Source organism: Saccostrea cucullata, unplaced genomic scaffold (genome assembly GCF_032062105.1).
Source record: "Saccostrea cucullata isolate Sc308-1 unplaced genomic scaffold, CSIRO_AGI_Scuc_v1 ctg2060, whole genome shotgun sequence".
In the NCBI taxonomy this organism is placed as follows: Eukaryota; Metazoa; Mollusca; class Bivalvia; order Ostreida; family Ostreidae; genus Saccostrea; species Saccostrea cuccullata.
In genome coordinates, this window is record NW_026925790.1 from 71,172 (window position 1) to 81,267 (window position 10,096).

The 10,096-nt window shown below is 33.8% G+C and overlaps 1 pseudogene; it reads left to right on the forward strand.

The window, feature by feature from the left end:
- The first annotated feature begins 6,475 nt into the window (after positions 1–6,475).
- LOC134269813 (uncharacterized) lies at positions 6,476–9,724 on the forward strand (annotated as a pseudogene).
- The last annotated feature ends 372 nt before the right edge of the window (positions 9,725–10,096 follow it).

Genomic DNA, 10,096 nt, shown 5'->3' on the forward strand with positions numbered 1-10,096 from the left:
ACTTTGACCATGATCCATTACCAAAGGATTTTTAATACTGTTCGTTATCATCTTTTTGAAAGTTTGACGATCGTCTGGCCTGTCAACATTCGACCTTAGACAGATTGAAAACAAGTTTATTTAATCAACTATTTAATCAACCTTGGATAAGCGAATAGCTAATTTTATGGAAAAAGCAAATAAAGTATATACCAAGTTGCAGGTGTAATTACTCATGTCACTTATTTTAATTTCGTTATGTATGCGCACGGTGTTGGTGTCAGTTTCGGTAACGTCAAAATGACGTTATTTTACGTGAAGTTCTGGAAAATTAATTTGGCGTTGCTTTTTTACGAAGAAAAAATAAAAACCAAGTAATACCGCCAATTACATGTCATTAAACTCTCATAAGTAGTTCAATGTGGATATATATCATAATGACAAATAGATTATTTTATTATGTTATTTTTTCAATATTTGTTGAAAGGGTCTCGAGTAAAGGTAAAATTGTTTTCATGATTTTATAAACTTGGTTTTATTTAATATTTATGAGTTAATCTTAATTGATCCCGGGATTAAATGAAATTCTCTTCTGGTCGGGTATTATCATGGATTGTCTTACAAAATATCAACTGTATTTGACTAATAAAATCATATAATCATATAGTCTATATAAAATGATTAAAATTTGTCTGTTTCGATCTGCGAGAAAAGGTCTTTTACAGGTCGAGGAAACTATTTTCTGTGACGTCGGAATAAATTTACATGTTAAATGAGGAACCAACGTGACTGAGTAATCGACCAATCAACTCAATGACTTGCGTTATGGGTTACTACTAAATTACTACGTGTGTTTCTAAAAGTCATTTTTTGAAATCGCTCTCGGAAAGACGTGATGCATTTTTCCAAGCATTTTACACGCTTAATATAATATGTACATTATTATCTACTAATCCCATGCTCACATTTACATACAAATGATTAACAATGAACAAATTAGGGTATTCTCCACTCCATTGTACAAGTCCGTTTGTTTACATGTTTCCCAGTGCTGTACTGTCAGTGAAAAGTCAATCTCACGTGGCTATTCATCGGTAAAAAAAACGCCCAACTCTGAGGTGTGCTCACGTATTGACAATGTTTACAACGTATACAACTTTTAAACATACATTATGCTACTCAATACACGTTCTATGATCAATGCACATGAGAATGAAAATATAGAAGTAAATTTTTAAAAAAACGTGCAACTCAAGCCCTTTTTGTATATGCATTTAAATTTAAATTTCTAGTTACAAATAACTGAGCAACAATTAACTAATTCAGCTAGTTACATGGCAAATTTACGATTACATGTATCAAGTACTGGAGTCCTTTATTTTTTACTTGTGCAGCCTTTGTGAGCTCGGTATTTCAAAGAACTATTTAACAAAGAAAACTGACTTTGTTTGTTAATGTGAGCATGAGAATTCTTGATTAGTACCTAGTCTTCGTATTTTTCTCAAACACGTTTCAAAAAATTGTAAATTGACTTTCCAGCAGTCAATTGAAATCGAATCCTAAATTTCCCTTAACCCACGTGTTTGTAATAAAAATAAACATGTAGTAGACCATCATGCTTTTCGGCTCATTCACTGGATTGGACCATTGTTTGCTGTGAGCACCTTTGTGCGCAATGACAACAATATCCATATAAGGTAGTTTCCTTGACCTGTTTTAGTTTAATAAAAAATCTAAAGGGAAATATATACACGTATCATAGTGGCCGTACTTTGATGCAGATATTTTAGGTCTAAACTCTCTGTGTCCTTTTCGGGTGGAAAATATATCATTTAAATATCTCAAGTAATTTAAATTTGAAATCATAATTATTATCCTAAAATAACTTTTGGTTTGCGTGATTTTTTTTCTTGTCTTAATTTGGACTCTAAATGGTACAAGGATAGTTATATACTTATACAATGTACTACAATATACAGTGCGCATGTTTTACTTACATGTATATAAATACAATTTTCAAAAACTAAAGTTAATCTTAAAAATAATCATTATTGGTACATTTGTATCCATATCAGGCTCATCAGCAATAAGAGTTAGTTTAATTGGGGAAAATATCTTTTGACGCTTTAGATGACGTTTTATGCATTGAAAATAATAGCGTAATAACGTCAAAACGCCAATTTTTTACGTGTGTGACATTTATGTTGACTTTTATATTTTGTTAGGATTTTGTCATCATTCCATTGAAAATTATTTTGGAATATACTAGTACCTTTTTGAAAAGATGCACATTTCATAAAAATCTTGTAATTTTCAATATGTCTCTTTCTATTGGATATACATATGATTTATCTTACCACATTAATACAATTATAGTTAGATTTGTTACTTTTGGACAATGTGTGACATTTATGTTGACTTTGTAAAAAGCCTGTAAAACAAATACTGCTTTATACAATCAACTCAGTTTCATATCTAAATAAAGTATTGATTTTTCACATTTTGTATTTAATGTTGTTTAGTGCCAAATTAGAAAAATGATTCTTAAAATGAAGGTAATTGCTGGAGTTTAGCATTTAAATGTGACGTTTTTGCCGTCAAATTCAGTTGTGACATACAGCTTACATGTAGTACATATATGTGAAACAGCAATTATAATTAAATTTTAAGACACCGCAAGTTAAATATTTGTCTAGAGATCTTTTCCTTAATAACATGGCAACATTTTGTAGAAATTCGAATAATTTTCAACATAAATTTTTCACCCAGCATTACAAAATTAGCCATTTTACGGATCTTAAAAACTTTGTGACATTGAAACTCCAAACTTTGTGACACACCACCTCATTCAACATCCTCACTGTAAATCGGCTGAATACCAGAAATCCAACATACATCTCAACCCAAAATATGTCTTTTATATAAAATATAGTTCTTAACACACAAAAAGAATTATTGAGATGTATTTTAAAAATAGATTTAGCTCATGTAATCATTATTCTAATAACTGAGGACTTTTTTGGTGTATCCCAAATTTCGTCGATTAACGCGCGTCTACACCTCTGTCTTGGATTTTGAGCGACGCGTTCAGAGCATACGGATTGAATGACATAAAAATTTCAAGTATTTACATCATTTACTTCAAATTCTGAATTTTTCTGCCAAATTTTATGTTTGTATTGTTTGTTTTATGAAAATTATCAACATTTTTTTATTGCGTGTGCGACGCCCCTGTTACCGGTCTACATGCGTTTTTCACGTAATTGACGGAATGTTCAAATTAATATCTTTGACAAATGGATTTTTTTATCAATAGTTTTGTTTAAATGTATTAAGTATACAATTACCGACCGAATGATATATAGTTTTCATATAGTGAATTGTTTTAAAATTATGAAAATAGCGCAAATGCCGCCGCAATAGTAATTTTTAACTTTTTGACACCAACATAGTAAATCATATTATATTAAAAATGAAAGCACCTGCTATGTTTTTCTAAAAGAAAGAAATGTCTTAGAATTAAAAAAATGTACACAAGGATCAATTGCATCATGTGTAGTAGTTTCTTTCCGTCCAAAGAAGGTAGATTTTGAGCTGGATTTCCAGCTTGTCTTGTGAGGGATGGCTACACTTCAAATCAGCCTCTGATAATATTGGCTTAAAAGAAAACAAGTTGTAAGCTATTACATATTTATTATGGAGAAACCGCAACTTACGTACTATATCAACAGATAACAATAAAATAATTAATTTTACAAATAATAGTCAAATTATTAATAACATTTCATTATTATTTTTCAGCATAATTACATTTCAGTTGCGGTAACCTTTTAAGTATATAAACATGAATATTATTAACATAAAGATGATTGAATTTACATGTACGTACCTTAAAAGATGGTATTGTATATTGTTTAACGTCCCTCTCGAGATTTTTTCACTCATATGGAGACGTCACCGTATACCCTCTAGAAATGAAGTGGGCTGGTTGCGACAGAGTCCCAAATCTTGGAAAAATATCTCCAAAGCATTTTTGGTATATGTGCACATGTAATAATTAAATTATGATTAATACTTAATAACAATCGTAATTATCTATTCTTTAGTGTGTATCTTAGCACAAATCTCAAAAGGTGCATAGTCAGAGATTTGAAGTTAATACTTTCATAAATTTTCTGTATAAGTAAGTAAAATATTTTATTAGAGTGATATGTGTATATACATTTATTTTTAACATTCGTTATACAATTAAAAATAATATATGTTCAACACCCGGCCCATCGGACCTATAAGTCCCTTTTATCAATTTATATACATTACAATTTACATGCGTGTGATTTTTCTTTGTCTTAAATTATTGCTTTATAAATAAAATTTGCAGATTGGCGAGCTCGAAAAGTGAGTTAACAGATATTTAAAGAGAACATTGAAATCATTATATTGTAAATTTGAAATTCCAATATTTCCTAGAAGGTCCTGTCTACAGAATTTATATAGATCACATAACACTGCAAATAGCACTGCAAATTCCAAGGGGAGATGGGGGGGGGGGTGCGGGACACCCTCTAGATCCGTGCATGTAAAACGTACAGATTTAAGTTGCTTTATAAAATGTTTATATATATATATTGGCGTCAGAAGCAAATTGAAAGTGTGGGGGGGGGCTAAGTCTAAGAAATATTTTTTGAACCTCCCAAAAAAACCTGACAAGCCAAAAAAAATCCTATTTCGGGGGGGGGGGGGGGGGGGAGGTTGCATGGTTCGAAGTTTAAGTACCAACAAATTTTCTTCCAAACACCACAAACACCATCACTTTTACCAATTTTAAAGCCCCCCCCCCCCCCCCCCCCCGGTTCCGACGCCTATGATATATATGTATATATATAAAGGTAGTTAAGTCCTGAGTAGGTATTCAAACCGACTTGGGTGTTGTTAGTCTCGTTCAACCAGACGCTCGGCTATCTCCGTAAACTGGTCGGAGATTTACGGAGACAGCCGAGGGTTGAACGAGACTAGGGTGTTGTTGCAATTTTTTTTTTTATAGAAATGATTGGACTTTTTGTGAGACTTTGAGTATTTAGGGTAAATAAAGAGTCAATCGATGAGAATAATGGAATCTTATTCGACGTTAGAATGTGTCAACAAACGAGTTGCCGCTCTTTATGACCTGCATTATATATAAAAATCAAAGAACTGAGGGTACTGATATAATGTGAAATTAGGAAAAAATAGGGTGTTTTCTTTTCTAATCCATTTTTTAAATATTAATTTGAAATTGCCAAAGATTTAAATTAGTGGTATTTCAATTCCTCGAAAAAAATTAACCATGAATAATTTTTTTGCTTAATAAATATAACCTATGATATTATTTTCCATGCTATATTATTATGGTGGCATTCTCAAGAAGTATAAAATTCAAGCTCCCCCCCCCCTAACTCCAGTTAACTAGTCAATATACTCAACTGAGCGATGTGGCCTCACTTTTCTGTTCTTCAGAGAATTTTTGATATAGTATTCTAATGTAAAATTTTGAACTTCTTTAATTCATAAAAAGAAAAATGTTTTATATATTTTCCTACATATTACTACAGTTTGTGAAAAATTGATCCCCCATTGTCGCCGGCCCTTCCCCCACCCCAGGTCATGATTATTTTTTTTCTATACATACAAGTGCAGAGCTCTGATAAGAGTGCGTACATTTGTTTAGAAGGAGGCGACTTACAGGAAATTGGAAAAATTGTATTTAGTTTCTTTTCATTTACTTTTAAGTAGCATCAAATAACATAGTATAAACTTAAAAATCTGTTTATCTTTTAAAAAAAAAACAAAAAAAAAACCTTGCAGCTTATCGTCTCTCTCTCTCTCTCTTTCTCTTTCTCTCTCTCTCTCTCTCTCTCTCTCTCTCTCTCTGTCTCTCTCTCTCTCTCTGCCGAATAAGAATGTTGAATTTATAAGAAGATAAGACTCATTTCCTATATAAATTTTATGAAAATATGTTGTTTACTCTTTGAAGTTAAATAAGTGAAGTTATTCTACGTACCGGTAATTCTCCGATTTCCATGTAACAAAACTGAAGGCACATAAGAAAGCATGATTGAGATAGAGGGGGAACTTTAAGTATTGTGTAAAAACAAACACACCGCAAACATATGGTTTGTTTTTGTGACGATGATGAAATGTCCTTCAAAATATTACTCGCCACTACATGTTTTCGTTTCACTTTTTATTCAAAGAATTTCAAAGGTTACATCTAATCGCTAAACTATCAAAACTAAGACTCTCTCTGATACACAACTCACATCTCATCTCTTTCCCCTAAACTCCGCCCACATTTATAAAGATATCCAATGAAACTCAAATGTAACATCAAAGGAAAGAATGGTTGACATAAATTTCTACAGAATTCTCTGGACAGGAAATGGTCAAGCTTTTATCTCTACTCTAAACATATAACTAACAATACTGTCATTGATACTGTGGGACGGAGGGGGAAGAGATGTCAAATTTGATAAATACAACACAGATGCTGAAACATGAAAGTAAAAGTAAAATACACAAAATCACTCCTTGACATTTTCCAGACTCTTCAAACTCACTCTCTCTTTCTCTCTCTCTTTCTGCGCGTGTGTGTGAAAGGGGGTTGAGAGTTTTAAGGTGATAGTGTGTGATTAAGTTTGTGTGGAATGGGGGTTCTCTCCTCTGATTAAAAATATATTATATATTGTGACATGTATATAGTGTGTATGTAATATGACCCTTTATAACAGACTGGGACCAATCGCCCTTGTGGGATATAATAGCCCGTTTGGCCTATTGTATGCGGTTTGGAAAAAATTCTTTTTCTGCAACCATACAAGTCGTTAGAATAATTCCCAAGAAATATACAAATTTTCAAGGGATCCATCTCTTAAACAATGTTCACACAGATAACCTTGTCAACCAAAAGTCATTCCTTTATAAGTATCTTGATGCTGATTTATAAAATTAATTGCTAATAAAAATTTCCATTTTTTGCAATGTAAATTTATATTCCATTTCGGATATAATATCCCAAACAGGCTATTAACGATTGATCTCAACCTGTTTAAGATTTGTAAAGGACCGATTTCTTTCTAAGAGACAAAATCTGTTACAATATGTATTAATTAATAATTGATTATTCCATTAGCACATGACATCTTTTTTTTTTATAAGTAAGTGTACTACTTTCTCCATCAGCTACCACAATAAGAGATTTTTGATTTTACTGAAGTACCGGTACTTAAAATCAACCAAAATTGACACTTATTTAATCACAGTAAAAATTTTAAATCACTTTTATCATCTAATTAGAGGTCTTTTGATATTTTTATCATCGTCTGGAAGTCCCCTAAAGTTATTTGTGTATCCTCCTCCTTTCCAAAAAAAGTATATACATAAATAAAAAAAAGAATTTTTTCAACAGTCTAAACAAAATGATAATCAGTATTTACCTCTTTCTTATTTTTATATTTCATCATAGTTACAATATCAAATGCTGCAAGATCCCAAAAGAAGCAGCCTAGCAAATGGTCCGAGAAAAAGCGCTGCAACACACTTGATGTTCTCGCACGTCCCAGCGAGGATACATTCTCCAGCATAAAGCGCTTGAGCCAAAGCAAGATTCTTGTGGAGCCATATAGTTTATTTAAAGGGATCATGGTTCTCCGAAATGAGGACCTCAAGCGCGCTGCCATTCTACAATATCAAGTAGCGAGGCAACAAGGTCTTCAGTACTGGATCAAGGAATTCCGAAGGAATTGCCAGTGTGACATGTCAGAGAAATGGTTTGATGAAAATCTACCTTCTTTGGACGGAAAGAAACTACACATACTTAAAAAGTCTGGAGCCGCCTATGCTTCCGAATCATCGCACGACATACGTCTTGCAACCAATCCAAACATCAACATTATTCAAGAGAATGCAGCAGACAATGACACAGGAAATTTTTCTATGGGAAAAGAAGCAAGCTCTGTTGTACTAGTTGAGTCCTCAACTCCAGTGGAAAAGATGAAAGTAAGTGATGCTTCACCTGTCTCGATTGCACGGAATTCGCAAAGAATCCACGCCGAGGACAAGATACTAAACTCAAACAAAAGACCACCCTCGAGAATGAAATTGCAAATTTCTCAAAACCTTGAACGATCAGTGAATTTTAAGAGACATTTTGAAAAACCTTCTTGTCGTTGGCGCTCTTCTGGGGGAAACATATGCTGTTTCAGACAGGACTACGCTAGGAAGAGAAACTTGTCTGTTACAGTAAGTCAACCCTCGACAAAATTAAAGTCTTTTCAGCATTCAGAGTATTGCATGCTTTCAACTTGTTTTTCCTTGGATAAAAAAGTTAGACGTCATTGCACCAAGAGCCACATGCTGTCAATATTCCAGATGGTTTCAACAGATTCCAATAGTGTTGGTCAGTGTGTCCAAGCATTAAGGTGGCTATCAGAGCCGCCTTAGGGGAACGAGCTACCTTAGACGATGCAGTGCAAACAGTCAATCGGGCCGGTAAAATTCCACCGACAATATCTCTTAACCCACTGCATTCAGATTTATTTCACCAGACATGTCAGTTTTTAGAGGTTCAAGAGCCTGAAAATTTCACTCTTCATCCAGTGAATTCTCCAGCTGTACTGTTGTTTTGGAGATGCATCATGGTACTCTTGGACAAATGCAACCAAAGTCAGCAGAAGTATTTTTTTCATTTTAAATCAGTCAGTGAAACATCCATGCCATTTTGCAATCCCATTTCATTCAATACCCCAATTTCGTTGAATATTCAGTCAGACTCAGAGTTGCCATCAGATTTGGAAGAGTATACTTTGCCAGACGGAAGTACCTCTGATGACATGGAAGTAGCCGAACAGGGTGAATTACCTGCCGTGTTTGATAGCCACTTTCACTTGGATCGTTTAAGTAAGAAAACTGGGGAGTTACCAAAGGGCATACTGTAGAGGACGTTTTGCACTATAGTGATTCAAACTTTGTGTCGTGCAAGCCAACCATTCCTGTTAGTGTTGTTGGAGGGATCATTGTCTACAGTGAACCCGAGACATATCCTAACATATCTTTCACTTTGGAAGGACCTTGGAGAGTCGCTGTAGGAGTACATCCAAAACATTATAGATCATTATCTGATGAAAAGATGAGCTTACTGCATCAATTACTTCACCATCCAAAAGTTGATGCTCTAGGAGAATGCGGGTTAGACAGAAGTGTTTCGCCGTCTGAGTGGTCGCAGCAGGAAGAGGTATTCATTAAGATTTTAAGTCTTGCCAAGCCCTGCCAACCGCTAGTTTTACATCTTAGAGGGCCGGTGGGCGATGAGTATGGGTCAGATGTAAATGCAAGATGCATAATGTTAATGGAAAGGTATTGTAGCCGTGCACAGTGGATCCACGTCCATTGCTTTAAAGGAAAGGTAGACGTAGTAGAGATCTGGCTAACAAAATTTCCTAACACTTATTTTGGAGTCACAGCGGCTGTCCACACATTTGACGAAAACCAGATTACTGGTTTGAAGGCAATTCCAAGAAATAAGCTGGTACTGGAGTCTGATGCACCGTACTTTCCATTGGGTAGAGCTAAAGTCAGCATACCAGCATATCTAGGGGAGACTGCTTCGCTCGTTGCTGTTAATTTGGGTATTAGGCCTTCAGAACTCATGCAGGTCACTTTGGAAAACGCCCGGTACCTGTATAGACAGAAAGTTGGATACACACTGTAATATTCATATTAGAGAATGCTTTTGGGGAAAAAATAATACTTTTCATAAAAAATATATTTTGGAGTCTTCTTGAATCAGATTTCGTAATTGGAATCAGATTTCATAATAGGAATCAGATTTCGTATTTGGAGTCAGATTTCACTAGTGTTTAACAAAATTCATATTCGAATCTTTGCAAACAACAAAGGTCTTTCTGAGTAATATGTTGATATCTCTGATGTGTTATTGTTTTCCTCATATCAATATAAAAATAAACGGGACTATAGTAATCGATCAATTTTTCAATAAAATTGGAAGTAACTCTGATAACTAACGTTTTTCATTACGTTTCAAAATTTTTTCTTTGTTTGTGTCTTTTTTTCAGTTGCAAAT